A 16,517-nucleotide genomic window follows, 5' to 3' on the forward strand; every position below is an offset into this window, starting at 1 on the left:
ATCTCGCAGATGGAATCTTTTTTTTGATGAGAAGGTCAAAAAGTTTGGTTTTTCGGGAAGCGAAGATGAGTCCTGCGTATATGTCAAAGCTAGTGGGAGTATAGTTAGCTTCCTGGTGTTGTATGTGGATGACATACTGCTCATAGGAAACGACATCCCAACCTTGCAGGAGGTTAAGTCCTGGCTTGGGAAGTGTTTCGCTATGAAGGACCTTGGAGAAGCTGCTTACATTCTAGGGATAAGGATATTGAGAAACAGGAGTAACAGACTAATAGGACTTAGTCTAAGTACCTACTTGGACAAGGTATTGAAGTGTTTCAACATGGAGAATTCCAAGAAAGGTGACTTACCTATCTAGAGCAATACCAAACTGAGTAAGACTCAAAGTCCGAATACAGAGGTTGAGATAGAAGAGATGAGTCGAGTACCATATGCTTCCGTAGTTGGCTCGATCATGTATGATATGACTTGTAATCACCCTGATGTGGCCTTTGCTTTGAGCATGGTCAGCAAATATCAAGGGAATCCCAGTAAAGCTCACTAGACTGCAATAAAGAACATTCTTAAGTACCTACTGAGGACTAAGGATAGGGTCCTTACCCTCGGTGGGAGCGATGACTTGAGAGTGACAGGGTATTGTGACACCGGTTTTCAGACCGACAGAGATAATTTGGGCTCTTAGTCGGGCTGGGTGTTTACCCTAAATGGAGGAGCAGTAACATGGAAAAGTTCCAAGCAGGAGAGTGTAGCTGATTCAACGTGTGAATCAGAGTACATAGTAGCGAGCGAAGCATCGAAAGAGGCGATATGGTTGAAAAACTTCATCGGAGATCTTGGAGTTGTACCATCCATAAAGGAGCCTGTGGAGATTTTCTGCGATAACGAAGGGGCGGTCACCTTAACCAAGGAACAGAGAGATCATGGAAGATCCAGGCATATCGACAGAAAGTACGACTTCATAAGACATCGAGTAGAAGAAGGACTCCTCGTAGTTAAGAGGGTATCATCAGAGGATAACCCAGCAGATCCCCTCACACAGGGACTGAGTAGGGTTATGCACTTGTAGCATGCTAAGACTATTGGGCTGAAGGACGATATTAGTTTTAGTGATTAGATAAATATTTAGAAACTTGTAATAGCTAAAATGTAATTGACATTTGATGATTGAATAAAAGGAGTTTTATTTATAAGTAAAGTTACTATTTTGTGTCAATTGTTTACTATTGTTTCACTTTGCATGTTTTGACTTCCGAAATAATAAGATTATTCAAACTATCCACACTCGATCATACTTTGGAAGTAGGTTATGAGGCTAGACTGTCATGAATTCGCTTGTACATTGTCTAAGGTGTTAGATATAGCAAAAGTTTGCTACAACATTCATGAGTGCTCTTGAAATAAGATTCACTACTAGAAAAACAGCCTTTTACGACGCGCAATGCGTTTCGTAAAATGCTCAGACGACGCGCAAATGTGTGCCAAGGAAGACCCTGTCATAACGAGAGATGACACGCTTTTGTGCGTCGTCTATAGACGACGCGCATTTACGACGCGTAGTTACGACACGTATTTACGACGCTCATTTACGACACACAATGCGTATCAAGAAAGGGCCTGTCATAAAGGAAGACGACACACATTTGCGTGTCGTAACCTTACGACATGCATTTATGACACACATTGCGTATCATTAAAGCCCTTGTCATAAATGAAGATGACACGTATTTGCGTGTCATAAACTTCAACAACTGTTTACGATATGAATTTACGACGCCTATTTACGATACTCATTTACGCATAATACACAAATATGGAAACAAATATATACCAAAACAATCAATTTCATCCAATAACATCATGTCTAAAAATTGTAATACATTGGTATTAAGGGATCTGATTTAAGAGGTTTTCCCTAACTATATAACCTAATACTACATTGCTATTTAGGGGCACATTCTTGTTTCAGATATCATGTCAAAAAAAATCCTCCATATCATATATTTCCTCCATTTGGTTGCCTTCAATCAACGACTGCCATTAAAACAAACACATTAAACCAAGAGATTGATTATTAAAGAGTAAAAAAAATCAACCTACAAACTTCAGAAAACACATTGGAATCAATACAAAAAACAAAATTTATAATAGTTTTTTACCCAACACATCATGAATTTCAATCCTTGTTGGCAATCTCTTTTACAAGAAGTTCAACCCGTTGAAGGGACTCTTGAAGACTTTTCTCTTTTTCATTCAAAGCTCTATAGAAAAAAGAGTAATGTGTCAACAAAAATACAGTATATTACTTTGAGGAGTTATGGTTATCAAACATTTTCATGTCTGAATCACTAGTTTTGACTTGGTTGATTTGTTATTTAAAAGCATGAAACTCCAGTTCTAGCTCTTCCCTTTGCAATCTAAGCACTGGACAAAATTAATGATGAAATAAAATAATTTTAATAATATGATTTTTTTTTTATAATTTATATAATTGAATTTTAAAACCATAATTATAAATATAATCAATATTGGTTTTATTAAAATTAAAAAAATAAAGTTAACTTAATAATGAAAGATTTTGTGGAAGACTTAATTTTTGCCTAAGGTTCGGAAAAAGCTTAATATTTATATAGATTTGTGTTTTTCTCAAAGAGTCAAGACTTAAACATTATGTATATAATTGCTTGACCATAATATCTTGAAGATCCAGCAGAGAGTCTTGTTGTTTGGAAGAGGTCTGAATCTAAAGTGTTTGTGAATTGGCGTTATTTTGAAAACTTTCAAACTTGTTGGATCCTTTGCATGGAACCATTTTCACACTAATTTAAGTCAAAATTCTTAGAATTATTAACAATTGTCAATTTAAAGACCACATAATAATTATTTTGAAAACTTTCAAACTTGTTGGTGTCAAGAGCATGCCCAATTCGCAAATACTCCAACCCATATGATGTTTTAAATTCAAACCTCACTGTTTTGTACGTATTATATTATTGAATGAACAACAATATATCCATAATTCCTGTTCAATGTACACAAATAATATATACTACCAAATACCCAAAAAAGAAAAAAAACTTAAGAACGACAATGAGTTTCACCCAATCATACAGTAAAGATTTTTCTTGTGGATTAATATCTACTACCAAATACCCAAAATACCCTTTCAAAATTTTTGTATAACTTGCATATTATTCTTCCTGATTTCCATTATTATCAGCTACTATCAAGTTCAAATCTTCATAAAGAATAATTAATTAACAATATATGTATATGTGTATACATATATACACATACATATACGTATATACATATAACGAATAATAAGAAATTTTACTTTTACTTTTAACTTGAAAAGAAATTACCCGTGGATCATCTCCTGCAGCTGGACCAGTACTCAGCAACAAGTTTTGAGAAATAAGAATCCGACTCCATTGGCTTGGAGGGCGCATCATATTCCATCATTTCACATATTATACATGGAATTTTATTATTTTGTAGAGGGTAATTGTGTCATTTTAAGAGATATATGAGTTTATGAAGAATACGATACATACCAGAGGAGAGAACCATGACCATGTCACTGTCTATAACAGTTGGAATCCTATGAGCAATTGTTACAACAGTGCAAGTTGAGAATTCCTGCCTTATAATCCTTTGTACAGTGGCATCTGTGTCTGAATCAATTAATGCAGTTGCTTCATCAAGAATTAAGATATTGTTTCTCCTAAGCAACACACTTCCTAAACAGAACAGCTGTCGTTGACCCATACTCCAATTTTCTCCTTCATCACTCACTGTTTTACAAAAAAAACATTGGAATTGGAATTTTTAATTCCATTCCATAAATGGAGGGAATTCAATTCTACATTGTTCTTACTAGATGAATCTAAACAGTTTGGGAGACTACTAATGGTACTCTTAAGCTGGCATTTCTCCAATGCCTGCAAGAATCAGTCAAATTAATAATAAAAAATAATAATATGAATTTTCATTTTTATTTATATTTTTATTACCTCCCATATTTCATGATCAGAGTGAAGTCCTAAGGGGTCAAGATTTTTCCAGATACTACCCTTAAAAAGAGTAGGTTCAAACAACAATTGGACCGCTATTATAACAGATGATATACACTTGTTCAGTAGAAGAGCTTCTAGCTTCTGTGCTTGCTTTTCTTAGGTCCAACTTAAACTAAACACGATCACTCTTTTCTATAATTTACAGCTTCATGGAACTAATAGCAAGTCGCCCTTTATCTGAACTGACAACCCCTGAGGAAGGTGCAGCTGCAACAAATACTAAAGAGGAAGCCAATATTGAAGAAAGTGAAGGGGAAGTTCATCCAGATACAGTGGAGAAACCTTCTAAACCTGTAAGTGAAGGCGCAACAGAAGATGAACAGGTGGAGTCTTATATCGCCATTAGAGAAGAGATGTACAAGAAAGCTAAAGTTTTTCAAACATTTAATATTGTTGAATTTGAGGAGCTGTACAAGAAAGCTAAAGAATTTGATTCTAAAATTGTTGAAATTAGTTTGTCACCAACTGGTCCATAGTCACTCCCAGCTTTTTCACTTTCTCCTCTTCTTCATCACGTCCACATGAGCAATTTTTGCATTCTTTCCTTGTGCTTCCAACTTCACAATCACTAACTGCAAAACCTCATCACAATATGCAATCAGAAACAACAAAATCTCACCTTGTCCAACTTAACATCTACACACTTATCCACAGAAAAAAAATGAAAACCCTAACTCTTAACATTTACCAGGTGGGAGCTGAGGTTTCTTCAAGACCTCTTCAAATAACAGGCTGTCCTCATCAATAAGATCCATGTCATCAATAATCTGGACTTTAGGTAAGCTTTTCACTAGATTCTTAAGATAAAACGAAGAACAGATCTTCCAGGTAGGTTTCTTAGCCTTAATCTGTGGATAGCAAGAATATTAAACCAATTTATAATTCTCACAATATTATCTCTATCCAGCCACGGATAATGCCCTCAAAATAGAACAATATGACATGGACATGATGGATACAAATTTGAATGAACTTACCCCAAAAGATTGTGCTTCTGCAATCTCAATCACCAGTTTACGGTTAAGAGAAGATTCCGTCTGCAAAATAGTCAAACAAGATTATTACTATACTCAAACTCAATTCCATCATAAATATGGATATTTTATCGAGATATTTATTTAAAGAGGACCTAGGGCTTGTAAGAAGAACAAAAAATCATGACAAATCATGCTCAATAATCTCTACTTCCTTCACGTTCTGCTCAACAATCTGAAAATTCAAAAGAAATTGGAGAAATTTGAGTCAACAGTAGAGTGATTCGTACATCTAGATGTTGTAATTAGGTCTGTAGAGAAGAGGAGAGGCAAGTCATAGAATTGAATGTGAGCTCACTTGATAAAACTATGATTTGAGAAGACCATAACAATACATAAACAAAAGAGTCAACAGTAGAGCGATTTTTTCAATTGCCAAAAACCTAAGTGTTATGAGAGAGAGATTATGATAGGTGAAACATTAGTCTGGTTTTTAGGGTAATGAATAAGGTTGTGGTTTGTTGGTGGCGGCGGGGGAGAAGAAGATAGCTCCGACGAAGGTCAAAAATATGGAGCAAGGAAGAAGGAAAGGGTAAGAAGACATCGTGAATGGCCGGTGGCTGTGTCTAAGGTTAGAGAGAGAGAGAGGAGGGAGAGAATGGCTCTGTGCGATTTTACGAGAGATAAGGCGATCCAGAGGAGAGAGTGCAGAAGCGGGTTATTCAAAATTTTAGAATTTTAGAGGATCCCTCTTTAAAAGCGCACGTTTAGTTAAAAAAAAATATAAAGCGACATTTGTAGATGACACACACTTACAATAAGCGCCCTCCGTGTTTTTAATTTTGTTTTGTTTGGCAATAATTTTAGGGCACGCACAAAAGCGCGTCCTCTATCCTTCAAATTTTGGAAAACTGACATTATGTTTTAGGGCACACACAAATGCGCGCCCTCTATCAGTGTGTGTCATTAATTGCGCGTCGTAAAAGGCTGTTTTTCTAGTACTGATTTGCGTATTGGATTAAACCCACACTCACATGAATCACTTCATGGAATTTATCACGAGTGAGTGTGAGACGATAATATCACATAGTCTTCAAACCAAGATATATGAGTTGTTGACTACGAGTTGGTTGTGCATTGATGATATGAAAACACATCAGTAACTTGATGTTATAAAACGTATCGTTTTGCATGATTTAACAAGTAGTTAGTACAAGCATATAAGTCAAAGTTTATCTATTCCTTTTATCCTAAGAGGATTAAAAGCGATATATTGGGCCCCTCGATGATTTTATTTTGGCTTATGTTGATGGGGTTTTGAGCATTCTAACACTTCCTAAGTGTACATGCAACCCTAATAACCTTGGATCTATGTTTGTCTAATAATCATGCAAAGTTGAATTCCAAGGTTATATTCCTATCTAGCATACATGGGGAACATTTTTAACTTGAATGAAAGATAGAATAACTTACCTTGTTGTTGATTATGATCCTTGAAACCTTGTGAGCCTAGCACCCCAAGTGTGATGCCTCAAATGCTTCACACAACACCAAATGCAAAGGAGTAAACTTGGAGAGAATCTTACACTTGCAAAATCGGCTCTAGCCCTCTTGTTTCTTAGTGTCGCCGATTTTGGTGGAGAACATGTTGCTTATATAGTGTGTCACATCTAGGGTTACACCATGTAAACCCTAATGTGGCATGACTCTTCATTTCCATGACCCATGGGTTTGTAACTCCCATGGAGCCTCCATGGAGCATCCTATGGGCGGAACCCAACTTGATAATCCATGGAGCCTCTTAGCCCACTATATAAGATATGGAAGATTTACATAATCTACCCATATATTTAATTAGTTATCTTTTGATCACTTAATTAATTCTAAATTAATTCTTGATCAAACTAATTAAATAATATTATTAATATATTAGAACTTATAATATATTAATAAACCATAAGTGTTATTTCTCTCATTTTAGTTTATCCAATTGCATGGTGCCATGCAACCCAAATGGACCATGCCGGGTCGGGTCAAGTACATACCAGAAATAGTTATGGACTTATACACCTTATCCAACAGTCTCCCACTTGGATAAGTCTAATAACTATAACTGCAATACTTCAGGAACCGATCGGCAATCGTAGCTCTTTCAAGGTCTCTCGGAACTGAGAAGATGATGATACGCCATTTAAGATAAGTGATCATATAATCCTCTGTTCTAGATATCAGCCGGACAAATACATGGAATAGTGTCTTACTTTGTGTCCAGCAGTTTGTTTCCCGATTTCCGATTTGTTTGACATAGAACTCAATTGAACACATCAACTTAGTTCTGACCGGGCCCGGTACATAGGTCAAAACAAAATCATCGAGGGGCCCAGATATCAGCTTCTAATCCAAGAAGGAACATATAAGCTTCGACTCATATGTTTGTTCTACTACTCATTGAATTATACACAAGAGCACGTTTTATAACATCGAGTTACCAATGCGTTTTCGTACAATCAATGCATAACCAACTCATAAGTAACAAATCATATATCTAGGTTTGAAGACTTATATGATATTACCGTCTCACGATCACTCGAGATAAATTCCATGAAGTGATTCCAGTGAGCGTGGGTTGAGTCCAATGCTCAGAACTTATGAGCACTCATGAGTGTTGTAGCCATGTCCAACAACTTAGACCTCTACAACCAATCATGACAGTCTTGATTCATACCTACTTCCGACATATGACCGACTGTGGAGGTTCGAATAATATGATATACCAAACATAATTATTCTGGAAGTCAAAACATGCAAAAGAAATATAGTAAACGATCGACAAAAGATAGCAACACTTTACTCATAAATAAAACACCTTTTATTCATCATCTAATGTCAATTACACTTTACAAATTTCAAGGTTATCTAACTACTAAATCTAATATCATCCTTCAGCCCTATGCTCCGAGCATGCTGGAGATGCTTAACCCGAGTCAGTCCCTTCGTGAGGGGATCTGCTGGATTCTCATCCGATGATACCCTCTTTGTCACGAGGAGTCCTTCTTCTATTCGATGTCTGATGAAATGGTATTTTCTGTCGATGTGTCTGGATCTCCCGTGATCCCTTGGTTCCTTGGCTAAGGCAACTGCACTTTCACTATCACAGAAAATTTCCATTGGCTCTTTAATAGCTGGTACAACTCCAAGGTCTCCAATGAAGTTCTTGAGCCATATTGCCTCCTTTGCTGCCTCGCTAGCTGCTATATACTCTGATTCGCAAGTTGAATCAGCCACTGTCTCTTGCTTGGAACTCTTCCAAGAAATTGCTCCTCCATTTAAGGTAAAGACCCAGCCTGACTGAGAGCGGAAATTATCCCTATCAGTCTGAAAGCTAGCATCACTATACCCTACAACTCTCAAGTCTTCACTCCCACCGAGGGTAAGGACCCAGCCCTTAGTCCTCCGTAGGTACTTGAGGATATTCTTTACCGCAGTCCAGTGTGCCTTGCCAGGGTTCCCCTGATACCTGCTAACCATGCTCAAAGCAAAGGCTACATTAGGTCGAGTACACGTCATAGCATACATGATCGATCCTACAGCCGAAGCATAAGGTATTCGACTCATTTCTGCTATCTCAGCCTCAGTACTAGGGCTTTGTGTCTTACTCAATCTGGCATTACTCTGGATGGGTAACTCTCCTTTCTTGGAGTCCTGCATTCCGAATCTCTTCAACGCCTTATCCAAGTAAGTACTCTGACTAAGTCCAATTAGTCTTTTACTCCGGTCTCTCAAGATCCTTATCCCTAGAATATAGGCAGCTTCTCCTAGGTCCTTCATAGAGAAACACTTCCCAAACCAGGACTTAACTTCCTGCAGAGTTGGGATGTCATTTCCTATGAGTAGTATGTCATCCACATACAATACCAAAAAGCTAACTATACTCCCACTAGCCTTGACATATACACAAGATTCATCTTCACTCCTAGAAAAGCCAAATTCCTTGACTTTCTCATCAAAGCAAAGATTCCATCTGCGAGGTGCTTGCTTTAACCCATAAATGGATTTCTCAAGCTTACACACTCTATTAGGGTACTCTGTGTTAACAAAACCCTCTGGCTGACTCATGTAAACATCCTCAGCCAACTTTCCATTAAGGAAAGCGGTTTTGACATCCATTTGCCATATTTCATAGTCATGAAATGCGGCTATGGCTAACAGAACCCTAATAGACTTAATCTTGGCCACTGGAGAAAAGGTCTCATCATAATCAACTCCCAGAGTTTGTGAGAAACCCTTTGCAACCGGTCGTGCCTTATAAGTGTGTACATTACCATCCATGTCGGTCTTCTTCTTGAAGATCCATTTGCACCCTACAGTCTTACGACCTGGTACATTCTCAACCAAGTTCCAAACTTGATTGTCATACATGGACTGTATCTCGCTGTCCATTGCCTCTTTCCACTTGGCTGACTCAGGGCCTGCCATGGCTTCCGCGTAACTGTTAGGTTCATCCAGACCTATCAGTGTCTCATCCCTGATAAGTGTATCACCTTCCGCAGTAATATGGAATCCATAGTAATGCTCAGGTGCATTCCTAACCCTTGTGGAACGCCTCAGAGGTACAGACTTGTCAATTGGCTCAACAGAAGTTTCCTCCTCAAGTTGAGTGCTAGGGTTTGAAGTTCCTTCACCACTTGACTCTTGAATTTCTTCAAGGTCAACTTGCCTCCCACTGTGTCCTTGGCTTATGAACTCTCTCTCTCGAAAGAAAGCCGTCCTAGCTACAAAGACCACATTCTCACTAGGTCTGTAGAAGAGGTAACCAAAGGATTTCTGTGGGTAGCCGATGAAAATACACCTCTCACTTCGAGGTTCGAGCTTATCATGAGTCTCGCGTCTCACGAAAGCCTCGCAACCCCAAATCTTAATGTGGTCTAGTTTGGGCACTTTACCAGTCCACATCTCATGAGGAGTTTTGGCAACTTTCTTTGTGGGAACTAGATTAAGGATATGGGCGGCAGTCTCTAAGGCATACCCCCAAAATGAGATTGGTAGCGAAGCTCGACTCATCATGGAACGAACCATATCCAACAAGGTTCGATTACGCCTCTCAGCTACACCATTCAACTGCGATGTCCTGGGAGGTGTCATTTGTGAGACAATCCCACATTCCCTAAGATAGTCGAGGAACTCTGAACTAAGATACTCACCACCTCGATCGGATCGAAGCATCTTAATGTTCCTGCCCAATTGATTCTCGACTTCCTGTTTAAACTCTTTAAACCTCTCAAAAGTCTCTGACTTATGCTTGATTAAGTAGACATATCCATATCTACTGTAATCATCAGTAAAAGTTAAATAATAACGATTAGCATCCCTTGTGGCATGTTTGAAGGGCCCACACACATCAGTGTGTATAAGATCCAACAAACCTTCACCCCTCTCACAAGAACCTATGAAGGGTGACTTTGTCATTTTTCCAAGTAAGCATGATTCACAACTATCATCTGACTTTAGGTCAAATGACTCCAATACTCCATCCTTTTGGAGTTGGCCTATGCGTTTCTTGCTTATATGTCCAAGACGACAATGCCATAATGATGCTTTATCCAAGTTATTATCATTAACAGAATCAATACACAATACATTATTTCCTAAGTTATCAACCACAGATACAGTTTCATACACACCATGGTTGGGTTTAACTTTCCCATCCTTCACATCTTGCTGGTACTTTGGGCAGTTCCGCTTCCAATGTGACTTTTCATGGCAATAGAAGCATTCAGCCTCTTTAGGGTCAGAAGAAGGAGTGACAAAACCTTTCTTGGTTCCACTTGAAGAAGAGCCATCAAGGGTCCTAGCCTTGGTACCCTTCGAAGAGCTCTTCCTCTTCTTCCCTCTACCTTTCCCGATTGCCAAAACCGGGGCGGAGTTTGGAGTAGGAGTGTTAACAACCGACTTACCCTTAAGACCTGTTTCTGCAGTCTTGAGGAGTCCCTGAAGTTTGCTGAGTGTGACCTCTTCCTTATTCATGTGATATGTCATGCGGAATTGATCATAGCACGATGGTAAGGAGTGCAAAATGATATCTATTGCAAGCTCCTTAGGTAAGTTCACATTAAGCTTCAACAACCGATCCACATACCTTTGCATTTTCTGCATGTGGCTCGTGACGGATTCCCCGTCCTTCATCATGGTTGTTATGATAGAGCATATGATTTCATACCTCTCTTGTCGTGCACTTTGATGATATCTTTCCATCAGATCTTGGTGCATTTCAAAAGGGTAGAAGTCCTCATAGGACTTTTGGAGTTCCGTTGTCATGGTGGCCAACATGATGCATGCCACTTTTGTAGCATCCCTTTCATGTGCCCGGACGTCAGCGATCTCCTGGGGAGTTGCAGTGGTCTCATCAATCTCCTTAAGCTCCTTGTCAAGGACATATTCTTTGTCCTCGTTGTTGGGTTTTGAGCATTCCAACACTTCCTAAGTGTACATGCAACCCTATTAAACCTTGGATCTATGTTTGTCTAAGATACATGCAAAATATTATTTTCCAAGGTTTATAACCTATCTAGCATGGCATGGGGTACTTTTAACCATAAGAGAACTAGATGAATTACATACCTTTTGTTGATTGTTGATTCCTTGGAGTTTGAGAGCCAAGTACCAATAATGTGAATGCCTCAAATGGAAATCACAAATCACCACAAACTTGGAAAATGTATGAGAGAGTATACTAACTCTTGATTTAGGCCACCACACTTACACACACACTTAGGGTGTTTTTCATGCAACATAAGCTTGTTTATATAGTGTGCATGGTTAGGGTGAAACCCTAATAACCCATGTCTTTTCCTCTTCCAAGGATCCATGGGTTAAAATCTCCATGGATCATCCATGGACTTCCATATAAGCTTAGCCCATTAACAAATGAGCATTAGCCCACACCATATAAATACAATAGCCCATGATTTAATTAGTCTTCTTTTTAATCACTAAATCAATTCATAATTATATCAAGATTAAAACTAATTAAATAACATGACTTTATATTAATATATTATAACTTATAATATATTAATAAATCGTAAGTACACAATTCTCATAAAATTATCCATAAACAGTTTGGGTGAAGTGCAACCCAAATGGACCATGTCGGGTCGGGTCAAGTATATACCAAATAAGTTATGGACTTAGACACCTTATCCAACAGTCTCCCACTTGGATAAGTCTAATAACTATATTTGCGTATGTTACTTCAGGAACCAACCAGCAATCGTAGCTCTCGAAAACTCTGTTGAACTATGAAGCGCCATTTTAGATAAGTGATCATATAATCCTCTGTTCTCATGATATCAGCCGGACAAATACATGGAACAACGTCGTACTTATTGTCCAGCAGTTTGTTTCCCGATTTCCGATTTGTTTGACAAAGAACTAAATTGAACACATCAATTAGGTTCTGACCGGGCCCGATACATAGGTCAAAACAAAATCATCGAGGGGCCCAGATATCGCTTCTAATCCTCCAAGGACTAGAAGGAACAGATAAACTTCGACTCATATACTTGTTTCTACTACTTGTTGAATTATACACAAAGGCACGTTTTATAACATCAAGTTACTGATGCGTTTACGTGCAATCAATGCACAACCAACTCATAGGTAACAACTCATATCTTTAGGTTTGAAGACTTATATGAAGTGATCACGATCACTCGAGATAAATTCCATGAAGTGATACAAGTGAGCGTGGGTTAATTCCAATACTCATAACTTATGAGTACTCATGAATGTTGTAGCAACCATTGCTATGTCTAAACACGTTTAGCCATCTACAAACTCGATTCATGACAGTCTTAATTCATACCTACTTACAACATATGAACGACTGTGGAGTGTTTAAATAACTTAGTCATTCGGAAAGAATAACCTAGCTATCCTGGAAGTCAAAACATGCAAAGTGAAACACAATAATAATCGAATCCAATATGGTCTCAGAACCCTTTTGAATATAAATAAAACCACCTTTTATTTATCACCATATTGATTACACATTATTCATTGTATAATGTTTCAAATAATCAACTTAATACTTGAACAAAAACAACAGTCGTCCCATGCTCCTAGCATGTACACTTTGTTTTTCTAAACAATAGTTATGCCATACTCCAAGTATGCACACTATGTTTGTCTATGATCTTTACTTTGTGAAATAGATCAATTGAACATGATTCCAATGATGCTCATTTCACAATCCCAAATCCTTATTGTAAATGTAAGAATTCCTAATTCCTACCATTTACCAAAAATCTGTTAGATTTTAAACTTATATGCACTGATCCTCTCGTAATGATTATGCACAAGGTCACCAAAACCTTGTCATCAGTCATTACAGAGGATTCCAAAGGAGATCAACTCTATGGAAACGAACTCTCATATTCAAAGTACATTGCTTTGAACATCCTTCTTGCATAAAAGTTTCTAACTTTCTCATAGATTCTTAATATCCAACTCCCAATATGGAAAATTTCCATATTCCTATTTTGATTATCATATCTGAACAAGAGCTACCTCTTTTCAGAATATATCCATATGGTCCTTCCAAAATTTAACACTATACTTCCAACTGTCCCTGAGCAACCAATCTTTGGTGAGCCTTAGATAGTCCTCGACAATTGCTTAATCATTTTAGTCTTATCCAATTCTAGACTTTTCCCTTCTTAATGCTCTGAGCATTTGGAAAATTTAGAAAGGATGAATATTATAGCACATGTGACCGATCCTATACCCGAAGCATATGGGACACGATTCACGATGTCTCACATAAAGACCTGATACTGGATCAGTCTTTTGCTACAATATTTTTTTTATTTTCCATGTTTTCAAAAATCGACTATGAAGAGGGATGCTGTAATCATAATCGAATTTGAGAACGCAATATATATAGAATTTCCTTATGTTGAACCATTCCAACATAAAATTCATATATATATATATCCTTGACTAAAGATGATTACAACTCAATCTAAGCTTTTAGAATTGAAATGAAGTATAATTTCCTCTCCCTTAATTATAGCAAAACAACTTTTTCAACCCCTACAACTTTACGAATTGAAACTTTTGTTTTTCTATAATTAACATTGCTAACTTGCAACACTAAACATAATAATCATGCTCCCACTAACATGATGATTATCAGCATAACACTTATGCTCCCACTAGCTCTGACATATTTCCAGAAATCAGCTGGACTTCTGAAATTTAGATTCGTACACCCTTTCTTAGATAGCTCACATGTGTATCTAAACAATTTCCAGAACTATGAAAAGGGATGCCGTAATCATAGTCTTAATTGTTTAGACCTTTGCCATTTCTCACAAGTCCATGTTAGTGTGCCGGTTAACCACACACGCTCCACTAACGACTTTGAGAATGCAAACATCACAATTGCTATCTACTTAAAATCTTCTTAGTGAAAGCATTTCCTCACCATCATTTTCATGAATCGGAGAGAAACCTTATGACACTTAGATTTTATGGTGTATGAGTTCCTATCCATGTGAATTTGTCAAAACCATAATCACAAGACAAGGTTAGTAACAAATTCAGCCTTACGTGGATTGAACTTGTTCAATCTTAATTTCTTGTCATTTGGTAGCACAAGGCCCACCGATGCTTCCAAGCTGTTATGCACACAGTTTAGAACTAACAGAACTCATATGCATAGTCAACTTAATAGGAACAGACACAGAAACAAGAATTATGTCAACTTAATAGGTTTCAAACCTTAAGTCATGTGCTAGTGATAAAACTCAGGTTTTACTCTTGATTAAATCTTGAAATCCTTTCAGGATCTTTAAGACTCCCACTGTCCTCTTGACATATAAGTTTCCCTAGTCAAGAACCATTCCTTGACAAAACAAATATTCAAGGGATAGTGCAGATTATTATTAAGATAAACACTTCACATAATTGGTCTTAGTTTGTCTTTGTCTTATCCAAGACATCACAACTTACCAATTTCAAATGTATAGGAGTAGAAAACATTTTACACTACATTTGATAAGTCTTTTAAACCTTACTTTATGTCACTCAATGTTACAATCTTGGAGTATGACTCTAAGAGTTGTTTTGGAACGAAGTATGATCCATCTTCTTGATTTTAACCATTCAAACAATTCATGACCCCTCATCTTAGTCATAAAAATGCACTAAGATGTCCTTAGAGTATTAATTTGTGATATGGTTTCATAATCATTAAGATGATCATAAAAACATGTATGATCCATCCTTTTGATTTTAAGCATTCCAACAATTCATGACCCCTCATCTTAGTCATAACAATGCACTAAGATGTCCTTAGAGTATGAATTTGTGATATGGTTTCATAATCATTAAGATGATCATAAAAACATGATACTAAAGTACTCTCCCATCTTTTCAGATTTGAGAAACTTTTATCTTTCTGCCAAATTTGATTCATCTCATCCGTTCTGCCATACATTGAAACTTTTCCAATGTTACAGAATTATACTTAACCTTATAAGTATAACCATATTTACTAATCTCTAGTAAATCATGACGAATTGATCTTTGTGGTGGACCTTGACCAGCACACACCCAGTGTACCTAGTTCCTTAGTCCTTCAATTGACTCACATATGCATGTGATCAATGAATTAGTCTTAATTTTTACAAAGATGAAAATTCTCATCCATCATACAATACAACTTGTATGATTCCAAGTTTCTGTCTAACTGAAGCTTGGGTGATGAGAACCTTTCCTCATTTGGTAAATTCAGACACTACCACATATGAGAGAATCAAACTCATATTTCCAGTATTGCTAGAAACATACAAACATCAATTTCCATAAATGCCATTGTAAGGGGATATAATATAAAATAAACTAAACAAAACTTTTATTTCTTTATTAAAATGCGGAAAAATATCCCTTACAATGCATCTTCAAATGAAAACTATGATATTACATATTTCCTAGCAATCTATCATAACTTTTAAGTAGTAGCTCAAAAATCCGATCCTCGAACCATGCGATAGAAATCCATCTTCGTGATCAGATTGAGCACACTCTTATTTTAACCTTCCTTTTGCTCGATCCTGCTAAACATCAAGATGCAACCTAGTCACATCATGTAATAAGAATCAACAATTAGGAATTTTAACAAAGTTAGATAGTGGACTTACCTGAAGCCGAGTCAAACATTTTGTCTCTACTTGCTTTCAAATATTTCAGGTATTCAGGGCAGCTTCGCTTCCAATGTCCCTTTTCATGACAATAAAAACATATAGACTCTTTGGGAATGGTACACGAGACAATCACAGACTTAGCCTTTCCCTTTACCTTTTGGTCAACCGGGTTGACCAAGGCCGATCCCCTTCCGTTGGGACGAGAAAGCTTTTCTGGACTTCCAATGTTACCATTGTCCATGTCCATGGAAGTTTGAGAA

The 16,517-nt window shown here is 37.2% G+C and overlaps 1 pseudogene; it reads right to left on the reverse strand.

The window, feature by feature from the left end:
* Positions 1 to 3,188: 3,188 nt before the first annotated feature.
* Positions 3,189 to 16,517, reverse strand: part of LOC145164613 (ABC transporter C family member 8-like) — a 52,996-nt pseudogene continuing 39,667 nt past the window's right edge.

Source organism: Lactuca virosa, chromosome 3 (genome assembly GCF_052849685.1).
Source record: "Lactuca virosa cultivar CGN04683 chromosome 3, Lactuca_virosa_CGN04683_v6, whole genome shotgun sequence".
Lineage (NCBI taxonomy): Eukaryota > Viridiplantae > Streptophyta > Magnoliopsida > Asterales > Asteraceae > Lactuca > Lactuca virosa.